Source organism: Equus quagga, chromosome 11, assembly GCF_021613505.1.
Source record: "Equus quagga isolate Etosha38 chromosome 11, UCLA_HA_Equagga_1.0, whole genome shotgun sequence".
NCBI classification, from domain to species: domain Eukaryota; kingdom Metazoa; phylum Chordata; class Mammalia; order Perissodactyla; family Equidae; genus Equus; species Equus quagga.
The window spans coordinates 39,236,665-39,249,161 of NC_060277.1; positions in this window are offsets into that span (position 1 = coordinate 39,236,665).

The window sequence follows — 12,497 nt, forward strand, 5'->3', positions numbered from 1 at the left end:
ACATTTAGCACATATGGTCAGTTCTCCCAGACGTTTTTATGAGAGAACTGAAAAAAGTAAAATGTATCTGGAGTAGAATGATAGTCTAATAACCAGCAGAGGGAAAATCTAAGGAAATGAAGTTGTTTCCCTGAGAAAATAGGAAGCCTAGAAATGACTTGATAGCTATCTTTATAGATTGTAGGTATTGTTCTTTAGAAGAGGGATAAGATTTATTCTGCATTTTTTTCAGAATCCGTAAGTCACAGGAATACAAATTCTCACTTAAAAAATGAATATTTGCAACTACTGATATTGAAAATATTGTCAAAGTTACTACAACAGTAATGTTGCTGCTAGTCAAACTAAGGCTATTGCAACATTGTACTAGGAAGTGTGGAGGCTACTGAAATCTGAGATGGTATTTGTCTTCAAGAAGAGAGCAAACTGAGTTGTAAAGTATTACGTATTTACATCTAACATTGACTGGCGTAAAATTTATGCTATATATATATATAAATGTTAATGCTGTAGATTCTGGAAAAAATAGAGTTTGATAAGAGATGGGGAACTTAAGGAATACTTCATGTAAAGGTGAAATTTATAATTGTCCCTTGAGATTGAATCAGATTCACCAGAAGGAATGGGGTGACCAAGAATCCTGCATCATAGAGTGGAACTTATCTTATGCAGGAAAAAAGCAACTGGAAATGAAATTGTTGGGAAGTAAAATGAGAGTTACCGTTAGCACATTGAAAAAATTTCCTACTACTGGAATAGATTTTAGCATCAGTTTGTAGTATTATTCAATTACTGCCTGATTTCTTACAGGTGTAAACCACACACATTCTTCCAAATTTAAGGCCACTAATTGTAATTTGCAAAAAGCATACCACTATTTTTTCTTAATTAATTTATGTATTTTACTTTAGTTATATTTAATTCATTTTATAATCTATTTATCATAGCCTTGTAACAATGAATATTGTTAAAGAACCACGAGCACTTGCAAACTTTTTTAGATGTGTGCATCATCTTTTAAATTATCATTTAGCTTCTTTGACTTAGAAATATTTCTAATTAGAACAGATACTGTGTGTTCTCTAGGCTTCCTTCAGCATTTAGAAAAACTTACAGTGCTCGCCAATAATTAATATTTTTAAAAAACTAATAACTACCTAAGGAAATAATGCTGATTTTAAGTTGCTCTTCTAAAACAGGTAGCAATGTCTTTTGAGCATCCTGGTAATTAGTGATCCTAAAAGGATATTTAAAAATACAAATTAACAGTTTTTAAAAAGGAAGGACTTTATAACCTCTTCATTTCTAAAACTATCTTGACTTCTTCACAGGTGCTGACATCGAGTGGATATTATCAGTAGTCAAGAACCATCATCTTAACTCTAATATCCTGAAGCATGCAAAATAAATAATTATCTTGAATAAAGAGAGCTCAATAGTAAAATTAAATTTGATTCTAGTTTCTCATGATATTTCTTCTTAGTAAAACAGGTATTTTTACACATATGACCAATAGTATAAGTAAAATAAATTCATATTTGTGAGCTATCTTTATTTGGGGTTTATGTTTTATTCCAGAGAAATTAGATATTTGATTAAAAGGTACCAATTCTTACAGAGACAAATATATGACCATTTAACTGTAGAAGATGTTTTAAAATAGTTTTTTTCTCATTCTAATCCTGTTCACTAAATATTATCTATAAATACGTTTTAGAACACATTTGGCTCCATTGAAGAAGCCCTGATAAAAGGCATTGTTTCACAAGGAATAAAGTCATGTATGTTTTTTTTCCAAAAGATTTTTTCTGGCATGAAAATTTTGCCAGAAGTCTCTACAACTTTCTCTAAACTTGGAAAGAGATAGTCATTGAGAGTAAAACTAGAGGTATTTCTGTTCCTCAACTGCAAGTATACTCAGTGAAAAATTACCTACTTTTAATTCCAAATGGAGTTGAAAATACATTAGAAGATAGACTTCTCTATGAGAAGGAAAGCTCAGATCTAGCTCACTGGCAGAGTTAGAGCTTTTTGAAGAGATGAATATTTTATTTCAAAATAAAAATAATAGCTGTCTCCTTATTAGTGATAATTCAGGTTATGGCCAATACGAAGCTCATAACTTGTTGGGGAATAATAAAAATCTCCAGTTATTTCAGTTTATTTCAATGCTTTAATACATAGCTTCACTTTATGTGACTTGATTTGGATGCTTGTCCTCATTCTGTGAGACCTCACCTCCCTGCTGCTCTCGATGGTCCTCCACAAAACCTACCCCTGCTGCCTTTCCACTCAAGGACTCTGCAAAGCTTCCCTCTGAAATGCTGCTTCCAAAGTCACCAAGAAATTAGTCAAGGAAACCCTGTAACACTAATGAGATGAATCTCCCTTCATTGATTTGGATGTAGCAGAGCCAACACAATGGAAGACAACAGAGAAATATCTGACCTGGCTGTTCATTGTTTTTATAACCCAATTCAAAGAATTACTTTATTTGGCTCTTGAGTTCCCTAACGTGTGATTCTGGGTGACTAATTTTTCTTTATGTCTTTTTAATAGAGGACACACCTGCCAGGGAGTCTGAGAATATCAAAAGTGATTTTCATACTTGGTTATGACTTTTCCTAGATGTTTTTAGTGAAAGAGAAGATGTGAATTTTAGGCAGGATGGAAAGACACCTGTTACTCTTTTTCACTGTATGGACGCCACTAACCTCAGACTTTGATCATATTGATACATATAATAAATTTTGGCTGAAAAAAATTCCATTCATAAAAGATCATCTTAAATGCATATGCATCTAATGACAGAGCTTCAAAGTACACAAAAGAGGGTATGTTAGACCCCAATAACCATAGCTGGAGATTTTCATACCACTCTCTTACTGGTTGATAGAACAAATAGGAAAATACAAAACACACTAAAGATATAGAAAATTTGATTAGCATGGCCAACTTATTTGAACTTATTTACATTAATAAAACAATACATATGACAATTATAGAAAAAGATCCCTTTTATGTGAACATATTTTGGGCCATAAAACAAGTCTCAATGCATATTTTCGATTTAAATTAGGTGAGAGTATTTTGTCTGATTAATAGTATTAAATTATAAGTTAATAAAGTAATAGATCCAGAAGTTTAGGAAATATCTAGAAATGAATCAACGCATCTGATATAACTTGTTGGTCAAAGAAAGAATCAGAGGGAAAATAAAATTATTATTTGGAGTCAATGATAATAAAAGCACAACATATCAAAACTTGTGGAATGTAGTTCAATACATGCTTAGAGAGTGACCTATGGCTTTAAAACCCTACATTAAAAAATAATAAATTTTTAAAAATCATTATGTATTTTTACTTTAAGAAGATAGAAACATAAGAGTAAACTGAACCTAAACTAAAAGAAAAAAATAAAATGAGAGCACAAATCAAAGAAATACAGAAAGTGAAACAATAGAGAAAATCAAGAAAACCAAAATCTTTAAAAAAATACTTTAAATTAGTAAACCTTTAGCAAGACTTTTCAAAATAATAAAAAAAAAGAGAGATGACTCAAATCACCAACATCAGTAATGAAAAGGGACATAGACCTATCCTACAAAAATTCCAAAAATTATAATAGGATACTATGAGCAACTTTGTGTGAATAAATTTGATAATTTATATGAAATGGATAAATTCCTTGAAAAATCAGCTTAGCAAGAATGACACAAGATGAAATAGAAAATCTAAATAACCACATATCTAGTAAGATATTTAATTTGTAATCATAAATATCCCCATGAAGAAATCTCCAGATCCAGATGGTCTCCCAGTGAATTATTTGAAACTTTTCAGGTAGAAAACTTACCGAATCTTTACAAACTCTATCAGAATGTAAAAGAGGAGGGTAAACTTCTCAACCATTTTTAGGAGGCCAGTACAATCCTGATACTAAAAACTGACAACAACATTGTACCAACAGAAAATGTAGTCTATCATCCCTAAAGATCACGAATGTAAAAACCTTTAATAAAATATTAGCAAAACAGAAAAATGGAAAGGACCATTAAGAGGGATCAGTGGTGGGAACTTGGGGAGAGGGGGTTATTATGGGCTGAATTTTGTTCCCTCAAAATTCATATGTTGAAGTCCCAACCCCAATACCTCAGAATGTAACATATTTGAAGATACGGTGGTTAAAGGTGGCGATTATGTTAAAATGAGGCCATTAGGGTGGGATCCTAATCCACCATGACTGATGTCCTTACAAGAAGAGGAAGAGACACCAGAGGTGTGTGCACAGAGGAAAGATCACATGAGGACACAGCAAGAAGGCAATCATCTGAAAATGAAGGAGAAAGGCCTCAGGAGAAATCAACCCAGCTAACACCTTGATCTTGGACTTCCAGCCCCCGGAACTGTGAGAAAATACGTGGTGTTGTGTAAGTCCCCCTTCCACCACCCCTGCATCTGTTGCATTTTGTTACCGCAGCCCTAGCAAAATGATCCAGCAGGGAGGAATCCTGGGGCGAAGGGAGCTTCTGGCATGCACAAACCACATTCCACAAATATGCTGCTATTTTCCAAGAGTGCCCCAATTCCATACAATTTTTCTTATGCTCAGTAAAAATATTTAATTCATAACTAAAAAGAAAAACCTCAAATACTTAGGAATAAATCTAACAAAGATGTGCAATAACTCTATATTGTAAACTACAAAATATTGCTGAGATAAATATAAAAGACACAAATAAGTGTACAGATACATTACATTCAAGGATTGGAAGAGAGTATTGTTAACATATCACCGCAAATTAATCAAGAGATTCAAGATAATCTTTATCAAATTTTTAGCAGGCCTTGTGAAGTTGACAAACTGATATTGAAATTTGCATGGAATATGAAGTATGTAAAATCACAAATGCAATCTTAAAAAGAACAAAAATGAGTGAGTTATACTATCTTATTTTCAGACTTGCTATAAAGCTTACGTAATCAATTAGTGTTGTATTGATGTAAGGACAGACAAACAGATCAGCGGAGCAGGACAGAAATCCAGAAATCGACCCACACTTAAGTGGTAATTTGATTTTCTCCCAGGGTACTAATGGGAAAATAAAAGTTTTGATGGACAACTAGATATCTGTAGTTTTAGAAAAAAATAAGCCTCATCTCCCTCATTAGCCTACCTTGCTCCATACACAAAAGATCAAGGTAAATCATAGATTTAAATTTAGAAGCCAGATTAATAAAGCTTCTAAAAGAAAATATAAGAGAATACCTTCATGACTCTAAAGCAGTCAAATGTATCCAAATTTAAAGACTTGACTTTATTAAAGTTGGAAATGTATGCTCATCAAAAGACACTGTTGTGAAGTGAATAGTCAAGTCAATGATTAGGAGAAAATACTTGGTACATATATCAAAAAAAAGAAGCTTATCCAGAATATAAAAATAACTTTTACAAATCAATAATAATTCTTAACAGGACCTGCCCTCAGGGGAAACTAGTTAACCAGAGCCTAACCTGCTTGGGTATTTTCAGAACCTAACTGACTTGGATGAAGGGAAATACCCAACTCCAGCCATTCTAACCATCTTGTCCCACTACAGGGGGGAAAAAAACTGAGAAACACTGTGAGGTTGATAGTCCAGAGGCACAAGCTCACTAAAAGACTGAGACCTGATCACAGGGCACTTCCCTGCCCCCACAAATCACTGCTGTGTTACTAAAGGCCTATTCATAACAGTTTCTTTTACCCAGTACATCACGTCTGGCTATCGAAAAACAACTACAAGGCATGTTAAAAAGCAAAAAACACAATCTGAAGAGACAGAGCAAGCAGCAGAAGCAGACATGGCAGGGATGTTGGAATTATCAGGAATTTAAAACAACATTAATCATATGATTAAGATGATATGGACTCTAATGGATGAAGTAGACAGCATGCAAGATCAGATGGGTGGCGTAAGCAGAGAGATGAAAATCCTAAGAAAAAAAACAAAAGAAATGCTAGAGATCAAAAACACTGTAACAGAAATGAAGAATGCCTTTGATGGGCTTACTAGCAGACTGAACGTGACTGAGGAAAGAATTCTGAGTTAGAGAATATAACAATAGACTCTCAAAAATCAAAAAGTAAAAAGTACAGACTGAAAAGAAAACCCAACCCAGAATAGAATAGCCAAGGATTTGGGGACTACAAAAGGGGTAACATATGCATGATGGGAATACCGGAAGGAGAAAAAAGAAAAGAACAAGTGTCTGTTACAACAATGACTGAGAATTTCTCCCAAATTATTGTCACACACCAACCACAGATCCTGAAAGCTCAGAAACATCAAGCAGGATAAATGCCAAACAAAACTGTGAGGTACTCACACTACCCATGAAGTGGAATAGGGTTATTTGAAGGTGGACATGGATTGACTGTAAAAATATATTGCAAACTCTAGGGCAACTACTGAAAAAAGCAATAAGGAAAGTATCCACTATGCTAAGAAAGGAGAGAAATTGGAATCATACAAAATGATCAATTAAAACCACAAAAGGCAGAAAAAGAGTGGAAGACAAAATTAGAGACAAAGAAAAACGATAACAAATAGAAAATAGTAACAAATATAGTAGATATTAATCCAACTGTATCAATAATCACTTTGAACACCAATGGTCTAAATTCATCAATTAAAAAACACATTGTCGGGGCTGGCCCTGTGGCCGAGTGGTTGGGTTTGCGTGCTCCGCTGCAGGCAGCCCAGTGTTTCGTTGGTTCGAATCCTGGGCGCGGACATGGCACTGCTCGTCAAGCCATGCTGAGGCAGCGTCCCACATGCCACAACTAGAAGGACCCACAATGAAGAATATACAACTATGTACTGGGGGGCTTTAGGGAGAAAAAGGAAAACATAAAATCTTTAAAAAAAAAAAAACAACACATTGTCAGAGTAGATCAAAAAGCAAGAAATCCACTTTAATATGAAGACACATATAAATTACAAATAAATGGATGAAGAAAAATATACCACAGTACCATAATGAAAAGAAAGCAGGAGTAGCTATATTAATTTCAGACAGAGCAGGATTCAAGGCAAAGAAAGTTATCAGGGATAAAGAAGAGCATTACATAAAGATAAAGGGGTCAATTCTCCAAGAAAACACAATCCTTAACGTGTATGAGCATAACAACAGCATCAAACCACGTGAGGCAAAACTAATAGAGTTGCAAAGAGAAACAGATGAATTCACTATCAGAGTTTGAGATTTCAACACCCCTCTATCAGAAATGGACGGACCTCATGGACAGAAAGTCAGTAAGGACTTAGTTGAACTCAGCAAACTAGTAATAACAAAGGTACACAACCACATTAAAAAGGGGGCTAAAGACCAGAATATGCGTATCACAAAAGACATGCAAGTGGCCAAGGACATGAAAAGATGCTCAACGTCATTAGTCATCAAGGATATAAAACTAAAACAAAAAGGAGATACCATTTCTCATCTACTGAAATGGCTAAACTGAAAACAGCAGGCACATCCAAATGCTGACAAGAATTTTGAGTAAGTGGAACTCTACTCCATTGCTGGTGTAAGTGTAAAGTAGTATAAACACTTTAGAAAGTTTTTTGACAATTTCTTATAAAGTAAAGCGTATCTACAACCAAACACTTCCAATTCTGGTATTTACTCAAGAGGAACGAAAACATGTGTCCATAAACAGATTTGTACTTGAATTTCCATAGTACCTAAGAAGCTTAGAACTGGCAACAATCTAAAATGTCCATGCAATGAAAACTGAATAAACAAATTGTGGTACAAATATATGGTGGTATGTTACTCAGAAACAAAAAAGTATAAAATACTGATACGTCCAACAACATGGACAAATCTCAAAAACATTATGCTGAGTAAAAGGAACCAGAAAAAAAGAGTATATATTGTATCATCCATTTCTTTGAAGTTTTAGAATAGGCAATACTAATGTCTAATGATAAAAGTCTGATCTTAGGTTGTCTCTTGGTGGGAGGTGGGGTGGGAGGTGAGGTTAGAGTAAGGACATCCTCTGCAGATGGAAATGCTCTATGTCTTGTTCTGGGTGTTGGTTACAGAAGTCTACACAGTTGTCAAAATTCATTGACTCAAACTCTCAATAGTTGTGCATTGAAATATATATTAATTACATATCCATTACGAAACTATAAAGTGAAGGTAACACCATCCTAATCTCAACAACTCAGCAAGTTCCAAAATCTTAGGTGGAGGTTCCTAAACTACTGCTGGTGAATTCCAGGTGGACTCAGATATATTATGGAGGATCTATGAATCTGTAAATAAATAAGGCATTCTCTGGAGATCAAAGGAATAACATATCAACATATCATAATTTCTTGAAGTTTAAGAAAATTTACATCATTGTGATTCATTAAGTAGTAATTTAGGCAAAATTGTTTATAATTCATTTGTAATTTATTTTTTTAAAATGAACTGATAGTAACATACTGCTGTTATATGTACATTTATTTGACATTACGATGGGTCATCTTGTGGAGATGTTGAGAATGACTGAACTCAGATAAATGAAACTGTTTTGTGAACCATAAAACACTGCATAAATCAAAAGGTACCTCATCATATTGTCATCAGTGACTCTGAGACTTGGCGATTACTTGCACCCAGATATTTCAGTCTCATAAAGGAAAACATGCTCAGAAGCTGAGCAGTGTGGGGAACTGTAATCAACAGGTTTCTGTCACCAAAAAAGACAAGATGGTGTCTTTGGAGGTTCTGACATCATTCAACATACATTTGGCCTCACACGTATGTGAGGAAAACACTGGCAAATTGGGAGACAAATTGGAAATGACGTGTTCTTCTTAGTTATTTCTACATGGATCAGCCAGACCTGCCTTCCACTCCTCGTTCCACTAAACAACTGTGTGACAATATGGACAAGTTAGTTAAATTCTTTGTGATTACATTCTCCATCTGTAAAAACACATGAGATTAAAAAATTCTATGAGACTCAGATGAATATGTTTTTTCTCCTGTGCCGTGGGCCACCCATTTGGTTAATCCATGGGTATTACACACCGTATAGTGTTATGAGTAAAAGTTCTCCTGACTAAACATTGTAGTATAAATTGTATCCCATGTTTGACTTTTAATTCTTCATAGTTGGATTTTAATGAGAAACATGCAATCCCCCAGCCTCTGGAAGCAGAGCCAACACCAACTAAATCCACCAACTAAGCAGAGAGGTAATGATGATGCTCGTTCTGCAGGCAGCTGCAGAATTCTGCATTGGGTTTATTGATTAAGATATTCTAAGTGCTCTTACCACATTCTCCAGGCTGAATAATCTCAAAGAGAGTTAATCCCAAAGGGAGAAAAAACAGCTGTACAAAAGAATTTATTTGGACACTCATTATCTCTTTGTTCCCTGTTATGATTCTGAATAACTTTGAATAAAACATATCTTTTATAATTTACTTTTTTATGAAAGAAGGTCCCATTTTTATTTATTTTTTATGCAAAAGTAGAGGAATGAAGGTTTCCTTTTCTCTTCTAAAGGTGGTAAAAGTCTGAGGAAAAATTATCCTCTCAATCAAGGATTCTGTAAGTGAATCCTATGCTACGTTTTTAAAACTGCATAAATACTGAAAAATGAACGATTCTGTAAATAGGGACAAAGCATGCAGGATAATAATAATAAAAGACATTTTTGTGGGTGTTTACCGAATGAAATTACATAACAAAAGTTTATTTACTAAGGATCTGTGCAATACATATATTAAGTGCAAAAAAGAGACATTGGTTTGATTTATTTTAAACACAAACTGCCATGTCATTAATATTCAAATTGAGTACAGGCACAAAATGTTGTCTACATTTTCTTGATTGGCTGAAAGTAAAGAGAAGGCAAGTTACCAGATATTTGGTCTCGTACACCTTAAAACTATCTTTAAAGAGCTTAACCAAAGTATTAAAGTGTTTTTAATTGAATTTACAGTATCAAACACTAGAAACATCCTTCCATTTAGATTTATACAGAAATTTAGCAATTTTATAATATTCAGAGCCATTTTCTTATTGTATAAAATTTTACATGTTTATTTAAATGTTTAAAGAATATTTTCATACCATCCAATATGAAGCTTTCTTTAGAGAAAATATTTTTTGACTAAGAAAGTTTGATGAGAGCACTGATGTTATCTATTTAAAGGTAACAGGCGTTCTTTATAGAAAAACGATTATCATAGTTCATCTGCCATTATCTTTAGAAAGCCAAATATCAAGTGCCAGATAAATTGCCTTGAGATAAATTCAGAGTTTAATATTTCTTACTCTGCACAGTTTCAATTTTTCTGGCAGAAAGAAATGTAATTGATTCAGATTATTTTCCTTAGTATCAGAACAGGGCTGGGTCTGCAAAACATTTTTTTGCAGAGAGATTACAATTATTATGTCACTCACAACAATATTGACTATCTCCGTAAATTTCTGTCCCTCTTCCTCCCTGGCTCATCAGCTTCTCACCCAGGGCTCTGGCTCTGGCGGACCTTCTGTAACGCCATTTCCTCTCTGCCTCCTCAGGAGTGATGGTACAGCCTCCAGCTCCTGCTCATCCCTCAGTGTCCTAAAATGTCTTTCTTTCAGTAACTTTGCTCACACATCATCAATTTTCATTACCACGCAATCATCACATTTCAGTGTTTCTGCTGCTTCTTGCCAAGATCCTGAAGGACAGTGTGACATCGAAGTGGAGGAATGTAGTTTTACGAATATAGACCTGGATTTCAGGAGAGAGGCTGGATCTGGACCTTAGATTCAGAAGTATGGCATATAATGGGAGGTAGAGCCAAGAGAATCATTTTGATTACCTGGGTGGATCATGAAGAGTGTGTAGAAGAGGCCAAAGAAAGAGGGTTTAGAAGAGATACAAGAAAAATGTAATCTCAGCACAAGATAACTAGAAGAGATGGTATTCGAATGAAAATGGAGCAGAGGGCCCGGCCCGGTGGTGCAGAGGTTAAGCTCACATGTTCTGCTTCTTGGTGGCCCGGGGTTTGCCAGTTTGGATCCTGGGTGCGGACATGGCACCGCGTGGCATGCCATGCTGTGGTAGGAGTCCCACATAGAAAGTAGAGGCAGATGGGCACGATGTTAGCTCAGGGCCAGGCTTCCCTAAAAAGAGGAGGACTGGCAGTAGTTAGCTCAGGGCTAATCTTCCTCAAAAAAAAAAAAAAAAAGAAAGAAAGAAAGAAAATGGAGCAGAGGTTTACAAATAGGAGTGGATTATGAAAAGTTATAAATAATGAAGAAAGATCAAATGGTACAAATGCTAAAAAGGAATTATTGGATCTGATCCAATCTGATATATTCTTTTTTCATTGCCAGAAGAGCTTCAAGAAAACTATAGATCTGGAAAACATGTTTTATTCAATGAAGGAGGTGAGAAAGTAGAGTTAAGAAGAATGATCTGCAAATCAAAACTACAATGAGGTATCACCTCACTCCAGTCAGAATGGCTATAATTAACAAGACAGGAAACAACAAATGTTGGAGAGGGTGTGGAGAGAAGGGAACCCTTGTCCCCTGCTGGTGGCAGTGCAAACTGGTGCAGCCACTATGAAAAGCAGTTTGGAGTATCCTCAGAAAATTAAGGATAGATCTACCATATGATCCATCTATTCCACTGCTGGGTATTTATCCAAAGAACTTGAAAACACAAAGGCATAAAGATACTTGCACCCCTATGTTCATTGCGGCATTATACACCATAGCCAAGACTTGGAAGCAACCTAGGTGCCCATCAAGGGACGAATGGATAAAGAAGATGTGGTATTTATACACGATGGACTACTACTCAGCCATAAGAAATGACGAAATCCAGCCATTTGTGACAACATGGATGGACCTTAAGGGTATTATGCTGAGTGAAATAAGTCAGAGGGAGAAAGTCAAATTCCATATGATCTCACTCATAAGTAGAAGATAAAAACGACAAAACAAAAAAACACATAGCATTGGAGATTGGACTGGTGGTTACCACTGGGGAAGGGGGGAGGGCGGAGGGCAAAAGGGGTGATTAGGGTCACATGTGAGGGGAGGCACTATAATTAGTGTTCGGGTGGTGAACATGATGTAATGTTCACAGAATCTGAAATATGATATACATTGGGAAAAAAATTAAAAAAAATTAATAATAATAAATAAATAGGTAAAATAAAATGGCTAACAAATATAGCTATGTTTGGAAAAATATCTTATAGCCATAGTAAAATATTTTTTTAATTTATCTGTTCATGATACTTATTTTCTTAAAAATTCATTCTTACATTGGTAATGAGATAATTTGATTCTTGTCTTTTGCCAGTCACTATTTTAATGATAGCAATGGCTTATTGTATGAAATTATTGGTATATTTTTCTTGATTAAATTAGATAAATATTAAAAAAAGAAGAAGAATGATCTGTATGAATGCTGGTATTTGAGGGAAGAAAAGTGG